This window comes from Artemia sp. Qi Xiang Cuo, chromosome 19 (assembly GCF_049724085.1).
Source record: "Artemia sp. Qi Xiang Cuo chromosome 19, ASM4972408v1, whole genome shotgun sequence".
NCBI classification, from domain to species: Eukaryota; Metazoa; Arthropoda; class Branchiopoda; order Anostraca; family Artemiidae; genus Artemia; species Artemia sp. Qi Xiang Cuo.
The window spans coordinates 3,548,082-3,574,131 of record NC_142812.1 but is presented as its reverse complement, the minus strand read 5'-3'; the positions used below and the strand labels follow the sequence as shown (position 1 = coordinate 3,574,131).

General features: G+C 34.6%; 1 long non-coding RNA gene across 1 annotated transcript in view; it reads left to right on the top strand.

The window, feature by feature from the left end:
* The window catches only part of LOC148940416 (uncharacterized), a 41,531-nt gene extending 31,280 nt beyond the window's left edge, over nucleotides 1–10,251 (top strand). Inside the window, exon 3 of the long non-coding RNA XR_016143409.1 lies at nucleotides 9,938–10,251. This is a non-coding gene — a long non-coding RNA (uncharacterized LOC148940416). The remainder of the gene's footprint in view (nucleotides 1–9,937) is intronic.
* Nucleotides 10,252–26,050: the final 15,799 nt, after the last annotated feature.

Below are 26,050 nucleotides of genomic sequence, written 5' to 3'. Positions count from 1 at the left end.
ATATTTAGTAATCAAAATGTTAATATTATTTGATTTATTAAAGTTATAAAAGTAAAAACATTTATATTTTTTTTCAGTAAAGTGCAAATTTTGTTCTTGCCTTGGGAAGGCATAGGGGGTTTGAGCCCAACTAATGTTAATTGCTGCTTGTTTTGAGTTTGACTCGGTTATTTATTGTAATTTCTGTTCGTTTTGGGTTTCATTTATTTATCGATGCTGATTTGTCGTAGTTTCACGCTTGGTAGATTATTTGATTTTATTTTTGCTCATTTTTTTGTTTAATGGAGCTCTTTACTTTTCTTTGAAAAACTTATTTTGTGAAAAAGTTTTTTAATTAATGTTTGTGAAAGGGGTAGTATCTAGCGACTTTAGTAAAACCCTGATTAAATATTGCATTAAAAAGGGGACAAGAGTGATTGTGCTAATTTTAGAGGCATTAGCCTGGTCATTTTTTCTAGAAAATTACATATTATGATGATACTTTTTATACTGAGAGGTGCTGTGAACATAGTTTCTAGAGAAGGGCAGTTTAATTTTAGAAACGCTAGGGGATGTGTTAACCAAACTTTTACTCTTAAGCTAATAATTGAGAAGTGCTTGGTTCATCAAACCCTGTCGTTTCTCAGTTTTATAGATTAGGAGAAAGCGTTTGATTCAGCTGAGAGAAGAGCTATAGCGAATGCCTTATCCTTATATAATTTACCAGACAAGTGTATTAAAGAAATTAGTGCTAAATATGAGAATTACACTGCTGCGGTTAAGGTAATAATTTGGGCTAGTGGCTGGTTTTGTACAATATCCAGAGTTAAGTAGGGTTTTGTTTTTTCCCCATTTATATGGATCGTTCTGATGGACTTTGTCTGAAGGAGCACAGGAAAGGTAATGGGAGAAGACGGAATCAAACGGGGAAGAAAAATTTTCCTTACTAAGATAATTGTCAGTTGGGTATCAAAAGGTCGTATTCGTAATTGTAAATTTTCAGAAAAGCAAAAAAACCTCTCAGCTGTTACGTTTCTCTTTGGATAAACATAAAACAAAAAGGGATTGATATGAATTGATTTTACATATACATCTGTTTTGTTTTCCGGTTATCGAAAGAGAAATAAAAAGTTTTTTTTACTGTTCTGAAAATATTCAATTATGGAAATACGACCTATTGATGACCAACTGACGTTATGCTGATTATTTAAGCGTCCTAGATGAAAATGTGAGGAAAGTGAATGAACTTTTAGAAGGATGTAAAGAAATACTTGAGAGTAATGGGAACTTTCTGGGAGGGTGTAAAGAGGGAGGCTTTGAAAAGATTGGGACGGAAGGGGAGCGTACGTAGCTCTGTGATCCTCAGGTGGGTTGGTGATGTGGTGAGTTGTTAGTACTAGTAGTAGTGGTAATAGTAATAGTCATAGTAACATGAGTAGCATTAGCAATTGTAGCAGTTATAGTAATAAAATTGTAGTTTTTTGGCCTGATTCAACATCCCCTCCTTATATCCTGATTAAATATAAAAAATCTGGTGTTTGTTCAACTGAAATTAAGGAAGAACCTTGAAACTTTCTACGAGCAGGAATCTTTTCGTTTATGAGGGGGGCTGCCCCCTCATCAATACCTCAATGTTCACGCTAAAGATTTTTATTACTCTTAAGAAAAGCTTCTTGTTATTTTAATTAAACAGCCTTTTTGTTTTAAGGAGATTTTCTTACAGAATTTGGAAAGAAGGTCAAACTTTAGCGTACCAATCGAAGTATGGAAAGGGGGGGGGGGCTTTCCGCATATATGGAATCGTTTCTCCTCCGTAAAATACCCCTCCCCCCAGGAATTTACAATTGACAATTCCATCCTTACTGAAACTTCCCTCCGAATAATTTCTCGTGTATTATTCTGAGTTAAAAATTTTCTTTACCACTAAAAAAAAAAAACAAAAAAAACAACTAATTTCTGATTTTATTTCAAATCAGACCGGGAATACCCTTCCTCTCTTTGGACGACTGTTCTTTGAAATTTCTGTAACCGCTTTGAAAATATACTCCCACTGATATGGACAAAAAACCAAGAATTAGAGAGAAACAGAAGAAGAACTAGATAAAAATCAAACTAAAACTAAAAACAAATAAAACTACCACTCAATAAAATATGAAATTGGCGCAAACTAATCTAAGTAGGGAAAAGGTGCTATTAGAGTTACTTCAGTGAGAATACCAGAGCAACTGAGGTAAATTTAAAAAAGCTTGAAATTATGTTAACTATTCTGTTGTGAAATAATCTTCTTGCTGGCTATTACTGAAGCAAATCATTTTGGTCTAGTAGGTGATCTATCTAAAAGTGATCTATCTGCTGAGCTTCAAGAGCGGCATGTGAATCTTTCGTAAATGATCCTGTGGAGACTGTCACGGATGCTCCTTGACTTAATTCACTGGCTTTTCTTATAATCAAATCATTAATCTTACCTTGAAAACATGTCCGCTGAGTTTCACTTAGGTCATCCATATCTTTACCATAAACCTATGACTTAAGAGAGGCCTGCCCATCCACCTGTATGGCATTTTGACAGCATACCTGAATTGTTCTCTTAAATTTTGTCTGAAAAAAATGCTGCCCTCAGATTATTAGAACCATACATAAAGAATGTATCTAAATCCTTCAATTTGGGGTTCCATGCAGTAGCTAATGAATTGATCATACAGTTTAACTCGTGATAGCAAATCCTCCTCATGGTGCCGAAAGGGAACTCTGTTTCATACGCTTGTATGATCTTATAAACTGTCAAATAACCGGTCATACCTGAGTAGTAACATTGCTGAATCATATTCTTAAGACCCAGGAAGTTAGGAAAGAGGCGGTTGATAATGGTAGAGAGTGCTTCAATCAACTTGCTCTGTAGGTCTGGGTCAAGTCCTACTACTAATTGGGAATGTGTGAGTTAAACGTTTTCCCTGACGCCGGAGGTTTCAACTGGTTGTCAGCCCCTATCCCTGCCCCCACCAACTTATTAAACATGACTATACTCTCCGATCCTTTGAATGCTACGGGAAATAAAACCCATGAGAGATATTGGGGAATCCATGCCACTAACATATGTGTACTCGCATGTTCCACACCTAATGAGAATAGGGAAATAAGACGGGATATATCAGTTAACTTGTATGTAAAACCTGCATTCCCCTGAAACTTGACTTCTGACCCACCAGGGAGCTTCTTATCAGATCTAGGAGACACAGCTGCTGCTATATTCTTAATGGCTGTTTCATTATTGTCTTTATAAATATATCCTGTAGCAAAATGAGATTTGAACCTTTCCTTAAAATCAACTTCTGACTCATACTCTACATTATCTACATTATTGTAAAGATCATACATAAATTTTCTTAACCACCTAACCGCTAACCCTTCAGTTGTTAACTCGGTTGTACTCATAGTCCCACATTGCTCATGTAGATGTATTAAAACCGTCCATCCCAATCTCATCGCATCATCTTCCAACATATCCTTCTTGGATGTGTTTGCCTTCTGATAAAACCTCTCGAATGTAGACAAATAATTGCATGCAATACATTTACATGTTGCCACGGAATTTTCAAATACCCCGGTGAACGATGAGGCAGTAAGCAATGCAGAATTAACCATTTTATCAGTACGCAATATAGAGAAAAGACTCATATCGATAATGAAATCAAATAAACAATTTTTAAATCTGTTGTTGTGAACTAGTTAACACTAGTTAAGAATCACTAATTAATCGCTAGTTAACACTAATTAATCTCTAGTTAACTCTTATTAATCACTAGTTAAGACTATGATTTTTTCCTCTTCTTTGTGCAAATCTCCAAACTCGCAAATCCATTCTTTCAGCTTTTCAGCCGCAGCGTTGTAACGTAAATAATAAACAACTCTGCAACACTGGTTAATTTTTTATCATTTGCTCAGGTGAATTTCGAACGTATCAAACAGTTCGTGGTAACGTACTGTAAGTAAGGAGTGACCTGGCTCAATAGTAAACAAAAGTCTAAAAAAACGGAATTTTGATTCCGGTAGATACATCAAAAGAATTGGGTTTTTATGCTGATTTCAAATATATAAGTTTCATCAAGTTTAGTCTTACCCATCAAAAGTTATGAGCATGTAAAAATTTGCCTTATTTTCGAAAAAAGGGGGAAACACCGCCTAAAAGTGGTAGAATCTTAATGAAAGTCAAACCGTCAGATTCAGCGTATCAGAAAACCCTACTGTAGAGGTTGCAAGCTCCTATCTGCAAAAATGTGGAATTTTGTGTTTTTTGCAAGGAGGAAGATCACGGATGCGTGTTTTTTTTCGTGTTTCCCAGGGGTGATCGTATCGATCCAGTGGCCCTAGAATATCGCGAGAGGCCTCATTTGAACGGAAGTTAGAAGTTCTTGTGCCCTTTTTAAATGACTCAAAAATTAGAGGACAACTAGGCCCCCTCCCACGCTCATTTGTTCCTCGAATTCACCTGATCGAAATTTGAGATATCCATTTTGTTCAGCATAAAAATCTAATCTATATATATTAGAGGATGTCTTCATCCCCCACAGTTCCCGGAGGAAGGGCTGCAAGTTATGAATTTTGTCCATTGTTTACATATAGTATTGGTTATTGGAAAGCATAAAGACGTTTTCACGAGGGTTTTTTTCTCGTGGGGGGAGAGGGAGGTCGGAGGTAGGGGTTACGTGGGAGGATATGTCCATGGAAGATTTTTTCATAGGGGAAGGGACATTTCTATGAAGGCGCTGGATTTCCCAGCATTATTTATAAAACGATCAGAAATTAAATAAAAAAACATATTTTTTAAACTGAAAGTAAGAAGCAACATTAAAACTTAAAACGAACAGAAATTATTACGTATATAAGGGGGTTCACCCCCTAGCCAATACCTCGCTCTTTATGCTAATGCTTTTCTTTAGCACTTTCAAAAGAGCTATGTATTCTAATTAAACGGCTTTTGTGATTCAGGGGTTTGTGATTCGAACAAAGTTTGAACTTTAGCGTAAATACTCTCGTCAAATTTCTTATTCCAAGTGTCGTAGTCCAGGTGGCAGAATTTACTTGGTACGGCGACAAAGTCGGGTCTCTTACTCCATTCATTGCGAGTAGCCTTGGCATAATCATTTTTTAATTTCCTGGTACCAAGATCCACTGTTGGTTGTGTAAGAGTAACAATTGTTGGTTGTGAACTTCCAATTCTTCCCTTCTTACTGAAAATTCAATAAAGTTTATCTAAAGTACAAAAGAATGAGACGTTATTACCGGAAGAAAATTCGAAAAAAATCGAAAAAGAATTCGAACTTTAGCGTAAAATATTTCGTAAAATCTCTTATCCCAAGTCTCGTAGTTCGAAACTTCGAAACAAAAAATTCGAAACAAAATTTGAACTTTAGTGTAAAATCCCTCGTCAAATTTCTTATCCTATGTCTCGTAGTCCAAGGGGCAGAATTTACTTCGTACGGTGACAAAGTCGTGTCACTTACTCAATTCATTACGAGTAGCCTTGGCATAATCATTTTTAAATTTCCTGGCAGCAAGATCCACTGGTGGTTGCGTAAGAGTAACAATTCTTGGTTTTGAACTTCCAATTCTTCCCTTCTTACTGAAAATCCAATAAAGTTTACCTAAAGTACAAAAGAATCTGACGTTATTACCAGAAAAAAACCCTAATGAGACAAGTTAGGATAACAGTTTGATAGCCCATAGCAACCCAAAATTAAAATAAACATTTGAAATAAGTTTCTAAAGTTTTTTATTGTTTAAAAAAATAAAGTTGTGAGACAGAGTCAAACTAGCGTAAAGAGTGAGGCGTTTAAGAGGATACAACCGCTTTCATATAATAAATAATTTCTGTTCGTTTTAAGTTTTAATGTTGCTCCTTACTTTCAGTTAAAAATATTTTTTTTCTTAAATTTTATAATACCAAGAGACAATACTTGGATGTCTCTATCATCATATTTAATTTTTTTTCTTGTTGTATCTAAAAATTAAGCAAGAAAAAAACAAATTTTAATTTCAACAAAGCAGTGGAACAAAAATTAATAAAAACAAAACAAGACTAATTAAAAATATTCTGAATATTTCGGCCTTACGTCCGGGAGCCTTTCTCAACGAAAAAAAACGAAAAGAACGAAGAAAAATTGTTAACAAAAACACATAAAAAGAATACGACAACTAAAACACGAAGAAAAAAAATATATACATATAAATAAATAAGAACAACAAACATTATAAACAAACTTCAAGCACTGACGTTATAAAACAAGAACAAAACCGAGCGAACATCTATTTTTAAACCATGGGTCACTCTCCTCTTAACAATCAGTGTATAAACGGGAATCTATTATAAGTGAAGACTATATCTACTCGAAGAAACAAAAAAGGTCACCTAACCCCAGGTCCATCACCCCTAACTAAATTTTCAGCCGTAGCGTTGTTAGCGGATGCGTCAACGTAAATAATAAACACCTTTGCAGCACTGGTTAATTTTTTATCGTTTGCTCAGGTGAATTTCGAACGTCCAATACTAAGAGCCACTCTACTTGGATGTCTCTTTCATCATATTTAATTTATTTCTTATTACATCCGCAATATTTTGTAGTTGACTTTCTTAGGGAATTCCAATGTTTTCCATATCCCAGAATATTCCAACACGCATTTTCAGATGTACTGCATTTCTTTCACTTAAATCCTCAACTTATCATTATTCAAATTATAATATTTAATGAGACGAAATCATAAGAACTCACTGATTTAGCTGAACAATAAGAAGATATGGGTATCTAACTAGTTAACAATCACTACTTACCACTAATTAATCACTGGTTAACACTATGAATTTTGTCTCTTCTTTGTGCAAATCTCCAAACTGGTGAATCTGTTCTCTCAGCTTTTCAGCCACTGCGTTGTCTGCAAATGTGTCAACGTAAATAATAAACACCTCTACAGCACTGGCAAATTTTTTTTATCATTTGTTCAGGTGAATTTCGAACGTGTAATACCAAGAGACCCTACTTGGATGTTTCTTTCATCATATTTAATTTTTTTTTCTTATTGCATATAAAATATGCTGGAGTTGACTTTCTTCGGAAATCCCGATGTTTTTTATATTCCCTAATATTCCAACACGCATTTTCAGATGTATTGCGTTTCCTTCATTTAAATCCTTAACTTATCATTATTCAAATTACAATATTTAATGAGACAAAATTAAAAGAACTCGCTGATTTAGCTTAACCATAAGAAGATTTGGGGATCCAACTATATTTATCTGTATTTCGCAAGCTTTATTGCCATATTTCTCGTAATAGCTAAAATATAAAAAGCCAAAAAACAAACAAACATAATAGCTAGTTAACAATAGTTAACAATGACTAGTTAACACTAATTAATCACTAGTTATTTCTATGATGTTTGCCTCTTCTTTGTTTAAATCTTGAAACTGGTGAATTTGTTCTCAGTTCAAACGTATAATACCAAGTGACACTCTACTTTGATGTCTCTATCATCATATTTAATTTTTTTTCTTTTTGTATCTAAAATAACCCGATATTTTCTATTTTCCAGAATATTCCAACCCGCATTTTTAGAGGTACTGCATTTCCTTCATTTAAATCCTTAACTTATCATTATCCAGATTACAATATTTAAGGAGACGAAATAATAAGAACTCACTGATTTAAATGAAAAATAAAAAGATTTGGGTATCCAACTCTATTTGCCCATTCTTCATAATTTTTTTTGCCACATTTCTCGTAGTTAAAATACAAAATGCAGAAAAACAAACAAACAAAATCACTAGTTAACACTAATTAATGACTAGTTAACATTATGATTTCTGCCTCTTCTTTGTGCAAATCTCCAAACTGGCGAATCTGTTCTCCCATCTTTTCAGCCACTGCGTTATTTGCAGATGCGTCAACGTAAATAATAAACACTTCTGTTGTACTGGCTAATTTTTTATCATTTGCTAATGTGAATTTCGAACGTCTAATACCAAGAGACACTACTTGAATGTCTCTATCATAATATTTAATTTTTTCCTAATTGCATCTAAAATATCCTGGAGTTGGGTTTCTTTGTGACTCCCGATCTTTCGTATATTCCAGAATATTATAACGCGCATTTTCAGATGTACATCATTTTCTTCATTTAAATCCTTAACTTATCATTATTCAAATTACAATATTTAATGAGACGAAATGAGAAGAACTCACAGATTTAGCCGAACAATAAGAAGATTTTGGTATCCAACTATATTTGCCTCTTTCGCAAGCTTTAATGCCACATTTCTCGCAGCTAAAGTACAAAATGCTGAAAAACAAACAAAGAAAATCACTCGTTAACAATCACTAGTTAACGCTAATTAATTACTAGTTATCACTTATTAATCACTAGTTAAAACTATGATTTTCGCCTCTTCTTTGTGCAAATCTCCAAACTGGCGAATCCGTTCTCGCAGATTTTCAGCCGCAGCGTTGTTTGCGGATGCGTCAACTTAAATCATAAACACCTCTGTAGCACTGGTTAATTTTTTATCATTTGCTGAGGTGAATTTCGAACGTCTAATACCAGTAGACACCACTTGGATGTCTCTATCATCATATTTAATTTTTTTTCTTGTTGCATTTAAAATATCCTGGAGTTGACTATTTTTGGGAATCCTGATGTTTTCTATATCCCAGAATATTCCAAAACCTATTTTCCAATAGTTGTTGGAAATCCTAGAATATTCCAACACGAATATTCCAACTAACCTTTGGCTGTTAAGTATTCGGTTTTAATTCTTCTAATTTTGGGTTTTATTGAACTTTATTTATTTTTAATTTTGGGGTTTCATTACTTTTTATTGTTTTTTTTTTTGTTTTTTGCATTGACTGTCCATGTTGGGGTTTTTTGACTTTTTTGGCATTTTCCTCTATTTTTTTTGGTTTGAGCTAAAGAAGAGACGCGGTTGTCCTATCGAAATATTTGATTTGTTTTTTTTTTCAGTATTTTTTTTTTGCCTTTAAAAAAAAATTTTTTGAAAAAATTTTTTGTCCATTGATCTTTTACATATTCTTCTTATATTGTCTTACAACTCACCAAATACAACAGGCAACGAGTGCGTAGCCTTCCCTTTGACTTGGGTCACTTCTGATTGGCCAACGGATATCGACGTTTAGTAGCAATCACGTCCTCAACAAAGTTTCCAATGCCTTGCGCTAGCGGCAAAGTGAGCCAGTTGATCTGCTTTTGTGTTACGTAAGGTTTGATCCCCCAAAAATTTTGTTTGACTCGTAAAAACGGTACAAAATGGATATGAATAATTTTTGACGCGTTTTAAAAGTTTTTTGCTACCCCCGAATGAAAATCCAGGATAGGTTAATATGAAGTAAAATCAATGTTGCACGACCTCTTTACAGTATCCATTTTTGGGAATAGCTTTTCCTTTTCTTCTACTTTTTGTTGCTCGATATTAATATGCATTCGTTTTCTTGAGCTAGTAATTTTAGAGGTAGGGGGATAGATATTCAGGAAAGAAATCCTGTTTGAAACCATGGGTATATTATTTATATAACTCGTATCCACAAATTCACCAGGGTCCATAGGACTTAGCCCAACTTTGTAAACCTATCTTTTCATTATTTTGAAACAATTTTCTACTGATGCATTTGTATGCATCAGTAGAATCAAATCTATCATTTAGCATTATTGCAGTTGTTAAAGGGCATAGTTTAACAATTATTTTTTCTAGCCTATGAAAAACTTTCAAACTAGAATTATGGTTTAATTCCCTATCCCTACTATTATCTTCTGAGCACTCATCATGAAAATTAGCGAAACAAATTAGCGAAATACTGATAATGTTTCTTGAGGTATCCATTATGTTATGGATCCAAAATGTATTTTATCTTGACCAATCGTATGATTTGTTATAGAATTGATAACTTACTTATAGGTTTTAAACCACCGGAGTTGGATACAGTCGACGTAGTAAAATACGAAATAGAAGCACGGCTTCACCAATTAAAGTTTACTCTTTAATACTTCAGCTGTGATATTCAGTGATGAAGACTCGTCGAGGAAGCTCGGTATGGCAAGTCTATTGTGATAATTTCTAATCTATGTAACTTTTTGAATTTTCTGACAGATGATTCATTTTGAGCCAGTTTTTTTCATAGAAGTTTTTATTCATAGAAATTTAATATAGATTTGTTGTTATCCACGGTGTGGGTTGTGAAAGGATCTTTGATCGGTATGATTTGTTTTGAGATTCTGCAATAACTTTTTATAATAGTCGCTTTTATTTGGGAGGTATAGTTTCTTGCTGTTTATCAAAATTATTATTATGAATTTTGATTTGACTTGTGCTCTACGGAATTTTAACACTTTTTAATTTTAACTTGTTGATTTTAGTCTTTGATGTAACTTAATTGTTGGGGCCCGGGCCCGCTTTTTTATTAGAAAAATATCTTCTCCTTTTTGCTTAGGTTTTTCCCACAGTAAAAGTTTTATATAGAATGTAAATTTTTGCTGCCAAGTCAACAATTTCACAAAAGAAAATAAGTCGGCTTCGGATTAAAATTCTTTATGAATGATCACATGGGCATACTAAATCCTGGACCATTGATTCTTAATTTATGGGCATGGCTAATTCCATTTTGGGGTTTGATGCATTCGAATTGCCTGTGTCTAGACTAGACAACACCAGAGGCAACTTTGATTTTTGTGTCGATATATATTTTTTAAGTTAGATCTAGTTCATATTGAGAGTATATAAGATAGTTGGTGGAGCGGAGATTGGAAGTAAAAGTGAGTTGTTTTTTACGGTCGTATTTGACTTTTGTCCCGAACCCCGATGGGATTAGGAAGAGAGTATTGAAAATTATTGTCATTGTAGTATCCACAGGAGGAACCGTCCCCCTGCAAGGACATATTTATTAGTGGTGACACAAGTCGTGTTACCTCAGAGTAAATAGTGTTGCCCTTACTCCCCCTACAGGTGGTACACTTGTCATATCCCTGGTGGTTGTAATATGTGCGTGGAAGAGCTGGTAGAACTCTTTGGACTGCTCGACTATGATACAATACTCTAGTGGAGGGCACTAGTGGTGCTAGTGACAAGTTCTCAGATCCAACGCCATCGCAAGAGGCCATAACAATAATATATTGAAGTGTCAAGTGCTTGTCATGATGTCCTTGTAGTGTTTTGGGTTCCTTTTAAAATTCATATCCATAGGGATGTACTATTTACTATCTTGCAGAAATATTGACATTTAAATTAATTTACAGGTTTGACTACGTTGGTTTTGCTGATTCTGTATTCCTGATTTCTGTTTTACTGATTTCAATGTATTCCTTGCGTAAAATTATTTTAGGAATACATCTTGTTGATATATATTGCTGGGTGGCTGCTTTGCCTCTGGTTCCCAATACTGCTTTACAGTAAGTTTTGTATGCATTTGTTCTTATTGTTGCTCACCTTCTAAGTGAGGCTGTTTCCTAGTGAAATTGCAGGGCTGATTGATATCATCCTCCACTTTTTGAATTTTCCTTGAACCTTGGCAAAGTTATTCGTGTCTCACAATATTTCTTCCAAGAGATCTATTAGGCTAAGGGAAGTCCCAGAATTTAAAGGATGTGCAAGGTGTTTTTCAACAACTTCATTGGGGTCCGAAAAGCACAATTAGTCAAATGAAGGTGGTTCAAAATCACCTTCAGTGATTTGTGATGGACGTGCCTCTAAATTTTGTTTTATGATAAATTTATCTAGCTACTTTGAAGCTGAAAACATTAAGACTATTGATGGTTCGATCATCGCTTACGCTGAATGAAGCCAAGCTAAAACATGAGTTCAAATCTCAGATTTATTTGTGAAACTTTTTAAAGAGTAAGTGATTTTCTAAATAAGACCAAACCAATTCATTTAGTCATTGTGGAGGTGACAGTGCAATTTGAACAAGCGAGCTGCAACCACAAAATAAATCAATATCTTTGTTGACTGCTCTTTCCTCGGGCAAATGAAGGACTCCACAGTGAATACATACATCGCTGAAGTGTCGCAATGGTTTTTAATTTAAACTTATTTAGTTTAGAGCAACCTATAGGTTTTTGCCGGTTTTCGCTCCACAGTTCTTTGGCGTCGAAGGTTTCGATGGCATTTTTCTTCTAACTTAAATTTTACTTTCGTCTTCACTTTTAGTTTAATTCGTTGTGATTATAGTTGCGGCTTGTCTTATTACAGCATGTTTCTTTTCTCTTAAATTCATTTTTAACGCTTTGTGATGACTGCTTTGGTTCGGTGCCACTTATCTTTTAAACGTACCTATATATTTTTTTTTTGACTTACGTTTTTTCAAGTATTATAACCACATATTTATTTATTATTAAATTTTGTTTTTAATTACTTCAGTAATTTTTGAAGGCCCTTTACCATAGCTGTTCGGAAGTCACATTTCATTGTCTAGGCTGTTCAATTCCCCTCTTTACTTTACATTTTTGGGGTCGTCTTCTTGATGTTGTCTGATTTGATGGTTCAGTTTGTCCTCGTTTTACGTTAATTTACGTTTTGTCCTCTAGGTAATATGAAACTGTTTAAAACGCATTCATTGTTGGTCACTTTTATTTTGATTTGTTCTGATCCTCGTTACATGTCTTGTAACCACATATATCTTTGTTTGTCACTTTTTTTTACTCGCTGTAATTTTTACTGCCACTTGTCTTGTAATCTAAAATTTATTTGTTCTTAAGTTTTATGTTCGACTCGTTGTAATTGACGGTTTTGCTGCTATTGTTCATTTAATTCTCTGTCTTTTAGGTTTTATGAAACTGCCGACACCATCTTTTGTAAATAGAGTCATTACACTTGATACATTATGCTTAACTACGTTTCTTATTTTATTTTGCATGAGTCATAGATACTAAAACGATACAGCCACTTCTGAGGTGGAAGTGACGTATTGACGTATGCTACTCAAATCTGCTCATAAATATGACGTCACTATAATACTTATTTTGCGAAATTAAGCTCTTAAATAATTCTGCTATTATTTTCAGATGTACTGCATTTCTTTCATTTAGATCCTTAACTTATCATTATCCGAATTATAATATTTAATGGGACGAAATAATAAGAACTCCCCGATTTAGCTGAATAATAGGAAGATTTTTGTATTCAACTCTATTTGCCCATTTTTTGCAGGCTTTTTTGTCACATTTCTCGCAGTTAAAATACAAAATGCTGAAAAACAAACAAACAAAATCACTAGTTAACACTGGTTATCTATCTCTAGTTAACACTAACTAGCACTAAGAGTTTTGCCTCTTTTCTTTGTGTACATCTCCAAACTGGTAAATCCGTTCTTTCAGCTTTTCAGCCGTAGCGTTGTTTGCGGATGCGTCAACGTAAATAATAAACGCTTCTGCTGCCTTGTTTAATTTTTTATCATTCGCTCAGGTGAATTTCGAACGTCTAATACCAAGAGACACTACTTGGATGTCTCACCATATTTAATTTTTTCTTCTTAAATCTAAAATATCCTTGAATTAACTTTCTTCAAGATTCCCGATGTTTTCTATATCTCGGAATAATCCAACACGCTTTGTTAGATGTACTGCATTTCCTTAATTTAAATCCTTTATTTATCATTTTCGAAATTACAATATTTAATGAGGAGTAATAATAAGAGCTCACTGATTTAGCTGAACAATAAGAAGTTTTGGGTATCCAACTATATTTTGCCCATCTTTTGCAAGCTTTATTGCCACATTTCTCGCAGTTGAAATACAAAGTGTAGAGAAACAAACAAACAAAATAGCCGGCAATAGTAAATTAATGTCTACGAAACATTACTTAGTTGTCAAATCCTTTTATTGGATTACTAATTTGGCCTCCAAATCCTTGTAATTGAACAGAGGTGCAACTTGATGCTCACTCATTTTTACCAACAAAGCCCATCCTCAGCCAGGTGTAAATCCTCTATGTCAACTGTAAAAAGTAAATTAATAGATTGTCTATATACAGGTCTTAAAATTGAAAATTTATTTTATAGATAGTCCATAATTACAAATCACAATTTATTGAAAATTTTTTTCTCAATGGGAATGTTCTTTGAAGGTGAGTTTATAATTTCTGCATTGTACGAGGCGTGCTTTTCTTTTAACTGCATTGCTGCTATTGTGTCAGCTTTTTTGTAACACTGTAATTCCCTCAAGACGAGTCCTCTCAAGTGTGATCAATACAATTGTGCCATTTTGCTTGCTAGCCTTTTTTGCTCTAGAAATGGCGTCCTAACTAGTGATACTGACATATTTTTAAATCCATTAAATTTATAATAAGCTCTAAAAGCAATGACCCTTTTGAGCAAATACACTTAAAAAATTTGTCTTGCCATAGCAAATCAATTTTAAATACCAAGACAAACGAATTCGAAGAACAAGAAAGAAAAACTAGTATACAACTGACCTAAATCTGTGACCTTAATGATAATATTAAGTTTCATTATTTGAATGATATTGTATTAAGCAAAATACATCAACATAGGGTGCCAGAGGCTCTTACGCAGTTCCTGCTTAAAACCCAATTCAGGACGAGAAGGCTGATAACTATTATACAGACATAGGCGACAAAAAGTATATTTTATGGCCTCTGCTAGCCATGTGTTGATGCCTACTGCAAAATACTTGATTTTCAATTCAAAATCAAGGGACTCGGTTGGTTCCGTTGATTGTTCCCTTAGAGAGGATAGAGTTTGTTCTATCAACATGTTTTGTCTGTCAATATACTATGGTTTTATTAAAGTTCAACCACTTTATTAAAAAAAAGTCAACTTTTCTCCTCTTTTTTTTTTACTGGATCCAGTGCCATTAAGAGCGTTTCATCATAAGTCTCGGAGTTGCCTAACTCTGCCAAAATATCTCGGCCATCCTGCCAAATATCTTACCCTTCTGCTCCTATAATAGAATGCAATATTTTCAGTAGGATCGTTAAGCAGAAGTTAAGCAGGATTGTTATCTATCCTCATTTACTTTAATAGACCTAGTTCAAAAGAACACAGTAAATGCTATTGGGGAGCACGGGTCTAGGTGTTTATCTACGTCTAAGAGGGGGTAGTCTCTCCTATACTAATTTCACATTAAGATTAGAATTAAATATCAATTCACATTTTGATGCGTTTATTAAAAGTGTATTTTGTAACCACCCCCCCCCTCCTTAAAAAAAAAACAAAACAAGAATCCTGGTTACAGCCCTAGGCTTTATACATTAAAATATACCTCAACCCTCCATTCGTCTTTTTCTTAGAACTTAATTTTGAATTTATCTGAGGGTTTAATGATGGTTGGAATGTCTTGGCATCAAAACGCACCCTTTGAAGTATCTCCATCCCTTCCTAACAATAAAACAATATGAGGACCCATTGCGAAAGTTTATATGCCTTTCTAAGTTTTATAATGCAGGCTCATGGAGAGAACGGAATGTAAAACTGGGTTAGACTTAGATTATCCTGATGATTTGAAAATGGTTCGTTTTAAAATTGAAATATTTTTTTTGTATTTGGCTGGAAAATATTTTATATAAAATTTATATTCATAGGGATGTACTATCTTGCAGAGATATTGACATCTAAACTAATTTACAGGTTTGCTACATTGGTTTTACTGATTCATTTGTTATTTCAACGTATTCATTGCGTAAAATTATTTTAGGATTACATCTTGTTGATATATATTGTTGGGTGGCTATTTTGCCGCCGGTTCCCAATACGACTATGCAGTAAGTTTTTTATGTATTTATTTCTCATTGTTGCTCAACTTCTAAGTAAGACAGTTTCTTAGTGAAATTGCAGGGCTGATTGATATCATCCTCCACTTCTCGAATTTTCCTTGAACCTTGGCAAAGTTATTTGTGTCTCACAATATTTCTTCCAAGAGATATATTATGATAAGGGAAATCCCAAAATTAAAAGAATGTGCAATGCGTTTCTCAACAGCTTCATTTGGGTCTGAAAAGCACAATTGGTCAAATGAAGGTGGTTCAAATTCACCTTCAGTGATTTGTGATGGACGTGCATCTAAATTATATTTTATGATAAATTTATCTAGCATATTTATGATAATAATGAAGCTAAGGTTAAACATGAGTTCAAATCTCAGATTTATTTGTGAAACATTTTAGCGAGCAAGTGGTTTCCTAAATAAGACCAAACCAATTCATTTAGTCATTGTGGAGGTGGAATTGCAATTTGAACAAGAAAGCTGCAACCTCAAAACCAATCAATATGACAGTGGATCACAATGGTTTTTATTTAAAATTAATTAGTTTACAGCAACTTATAGGTTTGTGCTGGATTTCGCTCCACAGTTTGTTGGCGTTGGAGGTTTTGATGGCGTTGTTCTTCTAACTTAATTTTCCTTTCTTCTTCACTTTCATTTTAACTCGTTCATATTCTCGATGTGGCTTGTCTTCTAACAGCATATTTCTTTGCTCTTCAATTCATTTTTAACGCTTTGGGATAACTGCTTTGGCTCGGTGCCGCTTATCTTTCAACTGTATATTTTGTTTTTCTTCTTTTTGTTTTTGATTGACGTTTTTGCAAGTATTCTAACCACATATTTCTTTATTCTTCATGTTTGTTTGTCATTACTTCAGAAATTTGAAGGCCCTTTACCATAGCGGCTCGGAAGTCACAATTCATTGTCTAGGCTGTTCATTTCCCCTGTTTAATGTTCATTTTAGGGGTTTTCTTCTTGATGTTGTCTGATTCGGTGGTTCAGTTTATTCTTTTTGAGCATTTGATAATTTTATCTTCCGTAAGATCTCGGAGATTCTTGAAGAGGCTACCCACGTCCTTGTTTTTTGCTGCTAATTCAATTTCATCAGCTTTGCTTGTAACAAACTGAGTTCGGTCCTGGTAGAAGGTTTCGCACTCCATTAAGCACTCCGAAGGTTTCGCATTCCGATAAGTGACCATGTCCCCAAGGAGTCTTGCCTTCCGTCTTTACTCTATAACCTCCAGTATTTCATTTGTTAGCCAAGATTGCTTTGGAAAACTTCTCTTGCCATGCACCAATTGTGCTGCTTCGCTTGTCTGCGATTTAAAATACTTCACCTCTGCTAAGTGTGCCAAGAAGCTCGAAGTGATTTCACATCTCAATACTATACTTCATGCGAGTATTTGGCTCCTGGAGTTTCTCAATATCTGCAATTACTGGCCTTCTTTCTGATCGTAGTGCTTGAAGGCGGAAATGGACTTCAGTTTACACAAGCGTTTGGTCTGAGTTCCCAAGCTCAGCTGATCTGGAAGTTCTGCAGTTCTTCAGCGATGATCTCCAGCGTTTAGACATGGTGACGTAGTCGATCATCTTCTTTGTGGAACCGTCATTACTATACCACGTATATTGGTGGGTGTATGATAGCAAGTGTTTGCGATTACTAAGTGTTTGGATGCGTCAACGTAAATAATTAAAACATATGCAGCACTGGTTAATTTTTTTTATCATTTACTCTGGAGAATTTCGAACGTTTAAGTCCAAGAGACAATCTGCTTGGATGTCTCTGTCATCACATTTAATTTTTTTATTATTGTATCTAAAATATCCTGGAGTTGAATTTCTTCGGGAATCTCGATGTTTCCTATATCCCAGAATATTACAAAACACATTTTCAGATTTACTGCATTTCCTTTATTTAAATCCTTGACTTATCATTATCCGAATTACAATATTTAATGAGGCGAAATAATAAGAACTCACTGATTTATCTGAACAATAAGAAGATTTGGGTACCCAACTATATGCACAGATTTAGGAAGCTTTTTTCACATTTCTCGAAGCTAAAATACAAAATAGCTTTGTGAAAGAGAGAATGTCGTAACTGCAATTTTTAAAATTCCGTTAAAAACGCAATTGAAAAAATCAGTGTTTGTGGAGCTAAACGTATGGTAGATAGAAATATGGATGAAACGCCAATTTAAAGCCGCTAGTAAGAGAAACCTCTTGGTAGAATTTTGGTCCTGTTGGATGAGATTTAATAGGTCAGAAAGGTCGAACAAAAAACGGATACGACCCTTTAGTCCGTCCTTTTTTGCTGCTAAAGAAGTTTTGACAAAAGTGCAGACAGCGCTTGGTCTCCTTTTCCCTTTTGTTACGACATTTTTTCATCAATATTTTCTCAGGAATAACCAAGGCTTATCTTAAAGCTAACAATCACTAGTTAACACTAATTTTTTCTTATTGTATCTAAAATATCCTGGAGTTGACTGTCTTCGGGAATCCAGATGTTTTTTATATCCCAGAATATTCCAACACGCATTTTCAGATGTACTGCATTTCCTTCATTTAAATCTTTAACTTAACGTTATCCGAATTACAATATTTAATGAGACGAAATAATAAGAACTCACTGATTTAGCTGAACTATAGGAAGATTTGGGTATCCCTCTATATTTGACCATCTTTCGCAAGCTTTTTGTCACATTTTCGCAGCTAAATTACAAAATACAGAAAAACAAACAAACAAAATCACTAGTTAAAACTGGTTAGCTATCACTAGTTAACACTAATTAACACTAAGATTTTTGCCTCTTCTTTGTGACCATCTCCAAACTGGCAAATCTGTTCTCTCAGCTTTTCAGCCGTAGCGTTGTTTGCGGATACGTCCACGTAAATGATAAACGCTTCTGCAGCCCTGGTTAATTTTTTATCATTTGCTCAGGTGAGTTTCGAACGTCTATTACCAAGAGGCATCGCAGAAGGTAAGCAGGAGTGTTATCTATCCTCATTTATTTTAATAGACCTAGTTCAAAAGAACAAGTAAAGGCTATGGGGGAGCACGGGACTAGGTGTTACACGGGTCTAGGTGTCTACATATAAGAGGGGATAGTCTCTCCTATACTAATTTTACATTAAGATTAGAATTAGATTTCAATTCACATTTTTGATGCGTTTATTGAGGTTTATTTTATAACCAACTCCCCCATTAAAACACCCAAACAAGAATCCTGGTTACAGCCCTGGGCTAGAACCAGGATCCTAATGACCCCAATTCTCTCTTATGCATGCGAGCTTCTCCTAGGAGCTTACATTGGGACTGATAAAACTTTAAATAAATTAAAACAATGTTGTGTTTTTGAAAATATGTACAGTCAACTTGAAGAGGCAGTAATGATTTGTAACCTATGTATGAGAAGGAATAAAGATAGCACTATATACCCTAGGCTGAGAGAAAACATTTTTTTCGACCACCCATTTTATATCTGGTCGATGGATGCCACGGGAAAATTACAACTTTGCGCCAATGGAGACCAATATATAATTATCACAGAAGAGCATTTCACTAAGTATACAGTTATAGCACCAGCCAAAGACCACAATCAGTTATGGAATTAATAATAAAAGAAATTATATCACTTTTTGGAAATATGGATTTTCTGCTATCAGATAGTGCTTCATGTTTCACAAGCAAAACTTTCAATGAAATGGCCAAAGTATTTAAATTCAAAGTCATACAATCGTCCCCTAGAAACCCCCAATCAAATGGATTAGCCAAAAATAGAGTAAAATGCGTAAAAAGAATGCTTACATATTATCATGACGAAACACGTGGAAGTAACTGGAATGAATTCCTTCCATTCATTCAATTAGCGTTAAACACTAATATAGATGCTAGCAGGAAATATACATCCTTTTCCCTACTCCATGGGTTCGAAGCTAAATCAGTATTCGACTGTATTTTTTCCAATCTGAAGGATGGGTTTTGTTCAGAAGATCAATGGGTCTCTAATCTTGTCCAAGAAGTATTTGTCAGCCGACAAATATGTATGAATGAGTTAAAAAGGGCCCGAAAGAGCCAAGCAGCGCAATACAACAAAAAAAAAATATTAGAAATCAAAATCTTACCTAATAATTTGGTGTATGTCATTCAAGAGGGCTCGTCTAAAAATTATTCATATAGTGGGCCTTACCTAGTGTTAAGAATTACAAAAACGTCTTTTTGTTACACTAGTTACAAACTTGTAAAACACGAATATTAAATGTTGCAAAGATTAATAAAGTACACTGCTACGAGAGGTTCTTAGCTATGAACCCTGAAATTGCGAAACAAAGGTCAAAGGTGGAAGACGACTAATTGAACCTTATATCAGACGAAATTGGAGGGGGACAAACAAATGAGAAAATGATAGAGGAAGAGACCCCTCATAAAATTTGACTTTGTAATTTAAAAGGAAATTTATTAAACCTAAGAAGTGAAAATAATAAGAGAATTTTACTCACCCTCCCTTTGAGAGAACTTTGAGAGAACTGAGCGATTCTAGTAATCCAGAAACACTCACAGATTTGGGTGTACAAGAATCCCAAGTTGAAACTTTTAACAGAATTAACAGTGATGAAATAAATGAAAATGCGGAAGGAAATATTTCTGTGCAAACAAGTGGTAATAATTATGAACAGGAGAAAAGAAGTATTCATAAAAGAAAAGCTAAAACGAAACCATTAAATAATAGAGATCCTAGTTTAAAGGATTTTCTGGGCGGAAAAATGGCAAAACCTCAATAACTGATAAACATACCATAGTCTAAGGTTAATCCTTCAAATGGCTGCTCAGACCTGTATCTTCAGGAATTACAGAAAACACGGCAAAGTCTGCGACTTGAACTGTATACAACTTAGTTTCTTGTCGCGCTAAATTTGTATGGAAATTTTCGAGGGTTAGCAATGAAATTTTGACAAGGACTAAAACCATACAACGATAATTAGTGGGGTAATCCCCACACACCGGAATGTTCCAAATTCTAAGGTTGTCGGTTTGGTCTAAAGCAACTATATGGTGGGGAATTAGAATAACCCTCCTGTCCTTCGTTAAGAAAATTATGCACTTTACACTGCACATCACGTATAAACAAACTAACCACTAAATGATAGAGCTAAAACCAATTACTGTAGAATAAGAGGGGGAAGGCCTCGACATAGACAACAATCCCCATGGTCAAAATCTGTGAAACTAAGAGCGGGTTATCTCCGCATCAAATTCAGTATGGAAGTGCAAACGGCGAGGACATCCCGAAATCCTAGTACCAAAGGGACGGTATCCTGAGGATAGATTCATAACCATATCAACGCACCGAAGGTCGAGGGCTCGAAGTTCACAGGGAAAAGAACCGTATATAATCTGACATTCAACCTTCTCAATACTGATAGTGTCATGTGTATGTAAAATTACAGCTCTCTCTAAAGAGGTGAATAGAATCCATATATCCTGCCATGTTAACGTTTCAACATTAACCAAAGACTTCAAACCGTTTCAGGAATGGTTTAGACCGTATTTGTTTGGCTGACCTTGTTTGCAAGAGAGATAATGCTTGCGGAAATTGAAATACATAACCAGATAACTTTCCAGAGTATTGGCCAAATTTTCCCAATTACCGGTATCCGCCAGGTAGTATGGTATGTTAAAATGGAAAGCCTCAGATCTGATTTAGACTACCTAAATTTGATCATTTCGAATGTCGAAAAGTAAAAATTTTACGGAACAAATCGTCGAAAAGGACCTAAAAAAGGGAAAAAGAAATTTCACAGAACTTTTTTTCGATTATTTCCGTGATTGCCATCTTAATTTCAGGGTCTTCTTGTTGAAATCTTTTCATTTCTTCTTTATTTGAACGAAATCAATTGGGACCTCGTTGCCTAATAGGGCTAAGTATTCTACTTCCAACTCATCAAGATTAATTGACCTATTTTCATTAAAGAACTCTGAGCTGGGTTGACTCAAATGGTCAGCAGGATTTTTACTAGTGCTAATATGATGATAAGTATATAAATTGCTGTCTAAGAGAACCTCAATTCCCTATAATTTCGAATAAAGGTCTTTGGCTCTCTTAAGGTACGTGAGAGCAGCGCAGTCTTCAAAAATGTAGGTTCTCTTGGTCCACAAATATCCCTTTTGGAAGTGTTTTAAACTTTGTACTAAGGCAAAAAGTTCCCTGTTGTGGTTATGAAACCTAGAAGCTGCACCACTCAGAACTTTAGAATATGTCACCACTATTCGTTATCTATCAGTTCTTTCACTGTTACATTATAATCGAAGCAATCCTATTTTCTGATGCATCTGTGACGAGGTAAAATTCTTTGTCTTTATCCGGAAATTCTATAAAAATACTATTAGGATTTGATATTTCTGTTTTTAATTTCTCAAATGCCATGTTTTGTTCTGGGACGAAGATAAAAGGAATGTTTTTTCTAGTAAGTCGAATTAAAGGTTTGGCTAACTTTGCGTAATTATGATAGAAACCTCGGTAATAGCCTGTTAAGGCTAAGAATGATCTAATTCTTGGTACGTCACTCTGGTTCTAATTTTTTTTATAGCTTCTAATTTTTGGGCTTGTGGTCTTACTCCTTTTGTGGAGACTCGAAATCCTAACAAGTCACTTTCCTCTGAAAAAAATTGAGATTTGTCAACATTGTCTTAGATTAAATTTTATGGCCTGTTGTAAGGTTTTCTTCAAAAATGAAGAAAATTTGGGTCCATAGATCTGATTTAAAAATTCAACAAAGGCGCAAGGTGAGAAAACTGACCCTTGTGGTACGCGTTTAAATACATAAGAAATTTCCTTATTTGTAAAACTAAAATATTTTTGGCTTTCTTCAGCTAAGTTGCAGTGATTAAACCCAGTTCTAATATCAATTGTTGAAAAAAAAGGGTTTTCTTAGATAGGTCAGAAATTTTATGTGAATTTTATGTGATTTATGTGAATTTTACCCTTTAAAATATTGATTAGTTGATTGATTGTGACTGAAGCCATTTTAAGTTAGATCAAGGTTCGAATGTCCAATTTATTTCAAACATGCTTTGGTTCCTTATTCAGCAATGATTAATGTGAGGCAGAAAGCTTCCGACCTTAAGGCCTTTCAGACCAAATATTTGGTTTAAGCCGCGTCTACATTCGGTTTTTCTTTAAAACTGGGGCAAAAATCTGGGACGGTAGGGTGTATTCCACGTCGAGTGATTATAGGGCCGTTTTTTATCATTAAGATCTTACATCTAAAGGCCGGTCTTCATTATGACTTTTTAAGGTGTTAACGGCCCATAATGGCCTAGTTTGCCTACTCACCGAGCCATCACATTTGTCTTCATTATGCTGTCCAGAGCAACACATTTCAACAGCTTTAAGCATTAAAATTAGATTAATAGCTGATTCTCATTTGGCTTGTGGTTTCACTCATTTTCAATTATCTAAGTTTCTCTCAACCTGATTCTGGGTACTGTTCTAGCCATTTCATTTTCTGCAAAAGTATTCAATTAAAGACGTTAATGAGGTTAGATTAACTCTTGATATCTATTATGCAGAAATCTGCCATGCACTTTTGTGTGCTGAAAAAGAGCAGTTCCTCTTAAAAAATCCATATAAGGTTTATATTGAAAGGGGGATCAACGGTAATCAGAAGTTCTACTGCCCTTTTTAAGATTCAGAGAGATCAGAAGGTGCATAGAAATATTGAAATAGTAATTATTTGTTTTACAAGTTTCAAAAAGGCCCATTTGATTGAAAATTGAAAGGGCTAGTGCCCTTTTTAATAGAATTTTTATTGCAGGGTAACAACCTCCCCCCCCACCTGACACTTCCCAAGACATATCTTATCAAAATTTTGAGTAATTTCCATCAGCATAGTTGGAAGGTCTGGAAATTATGTCTTTAAGGATGACAACCCCCCCCCTCAGTCTTCAGCACAAGGGTTGTTAGTTATACCCCAAGGGCATATAAGGTTTTTATGGACAGAATAGTAAAAACTCTAGAATAGGCTAATTTGATTGAAAATCAGATGTTCTAATTCCCTTTTTATGAGTCAAAGTGAGTAGGGGCAGGCCTCCCTCTTCAGGTTATATTTTGACCAAATACATCTAATAGAAATTTCAAGATGGCCTTTTTTTAAAGATAGTCAAAGATCATAAAATGAAGCCTTAGGGGTTGACAAAATCCCCCAGAGTCTGGGGGTAAGGATTGTAAGTTATGTCCCAGGGCATATAAGGTTTTTATTTAAGGGATGGTAGGTGAACTTTTAGAAGAGGCTCATTTGATTGGAAATGTGTAGTTCCAGTTCCTTTTTAAGAATCAAACGTGGTGGAGTGTAACTAGCCCTCTTCCTTCCTTGCATCCTCTTCCCAAAACATATTCAATTAGAATTATGAGATTGTTACCAATAATGTCATTTTGTTACCGCTATTCCAAAAATCATATAACAATGCCTTTAGGGTGGACACAATCCCCCAAAGCCCATGGGCAAGGGTTGTAAGTAGGCTAGGGTGTAAAAAATTCAACTATCTGTTCAAAAAATTCAACACTAAATCGATGTCAGGAGGCAACACTTTGCTTTTGAGATATTTCGCTCACGTTGCAGCATCGAGAACTGCAAAAAAAGAACTTTGTAAGTATTTTCAATCCCTAACGATGCTAAAGAGATGGGGAGGGGACACATCAAACCTACTCCGCCAGTAACGCTGAACTCGTCTAACATAAAAGTTCATTTTATGACAACCAAGAGTCTGGATTGAATAAAAATTCGTAAAGCTCCAGTTGCCATATAATCTCACAAAAATCTGGACTATTTAGATTTGGTCACTGTATAACAGATTAAAATGTTAAGACCATTATATTATGCTGAACTTTTTAAAACTTTTTAAACAACCCCTAAACTTCGTCCCCAGACAAATTGAAACTCCACAAGGTATAATTTTCTAAAAAGGCAGCTAATTTTTGAATCACTGGAGTCCAGAACACTTGATCACTGCTAATTTTCCGTGAAATTTAATGCGCGAATTTGTTACGTAAATGGTGTATATGTCGCTATTTCTCCTAAAGTAAATGATTTACTTTTATTAAAGTTAAGTTATTTAAGGTCCCTGTGAAAGCAAAAGAAAGAAAAAAAAGAAATAAATAAATTAAAATTGTTGAGGCATTTGAACATATAATGACACTATTCTAGTCTACCTGTTCCACCGTTTCTTGCTCCCGGACCACCTTTTCAAGCCTGTCTACTTTTTTCCCTAAGGATTTGTTTATTGATAACCATCCTTCTTCTGTTTTTTTCAAATGATTGCTACTTTTCTTTCAACACTGCAAGCCTGTAGTTTTTCTCGTTTAGGGTCTGTTCAAGTAAACTAATCTTCTGCTCAAAAACCCTCACATTACCATTCCCTCAGACTTACCTGAATGTAAAGATACACTACTTGACAGGCACTTATCGCATACATTAACTAATTAAAGGCACTATAAAATTATAATTTCATGAAAAACAACGAAATTCTTCAATGCTCGACTGGTCCAGCCCATCCTAGAATGAAAACATATTATCAAGGGGCGAATATTAAATATGGAAATTACCGATAAAAAAATAGCACAAGAAAACGAATTGTAAGTTTACTTTTTTTTATTACTACACAACCCGTTGGACATTGGAACTCAAATTCATGTAATTTTCAAGTACAAATTACAAAATGTCGTGAGAAAACATACGATCAGCGTACATATTTCTGCATTGTACGAGGCGTGCTTTTCTTTTAACTGCATTGCTGCTATTGTGTCAGCTTTTTTGTAAGACTGTAATTCCCTCAAGACGAGTCCTCTCAACTGTGATCAATTCAATTGTGCCATTTTGCTTGCTAGCCTTTTTTGCTCTAGAAATGGCGTCCTAACTAGTGATACTGACATATTTTTAAATCCATTAAATTTATAATAAGCTTTAAAAGTAATGACCCTTTTGAGCAAATACACTTAAAAAATTTGTCTTGCCATAGCAAATCAATTTTAAATACCAAGACAAACGAATTCGAAGAACAAGAAAGAAAAACTAGTATACAACTGACCTAAATCTGTGACCTTAATGATAATATTAATTTCATTATTTGAATGATATTGTATTAAGCAAAATACATCAACATAGGGTGCCAGAGGCTCTTACGCAGTTCCTGCTTAAAACCCAATTCAGGACGAGAAGGCTGATAACTATTATACAGACATAGGCGACAAAAAGTATATTTTATGGCCTCTGCTAGCCATGTGTTGATGCCTACTGCAAAATA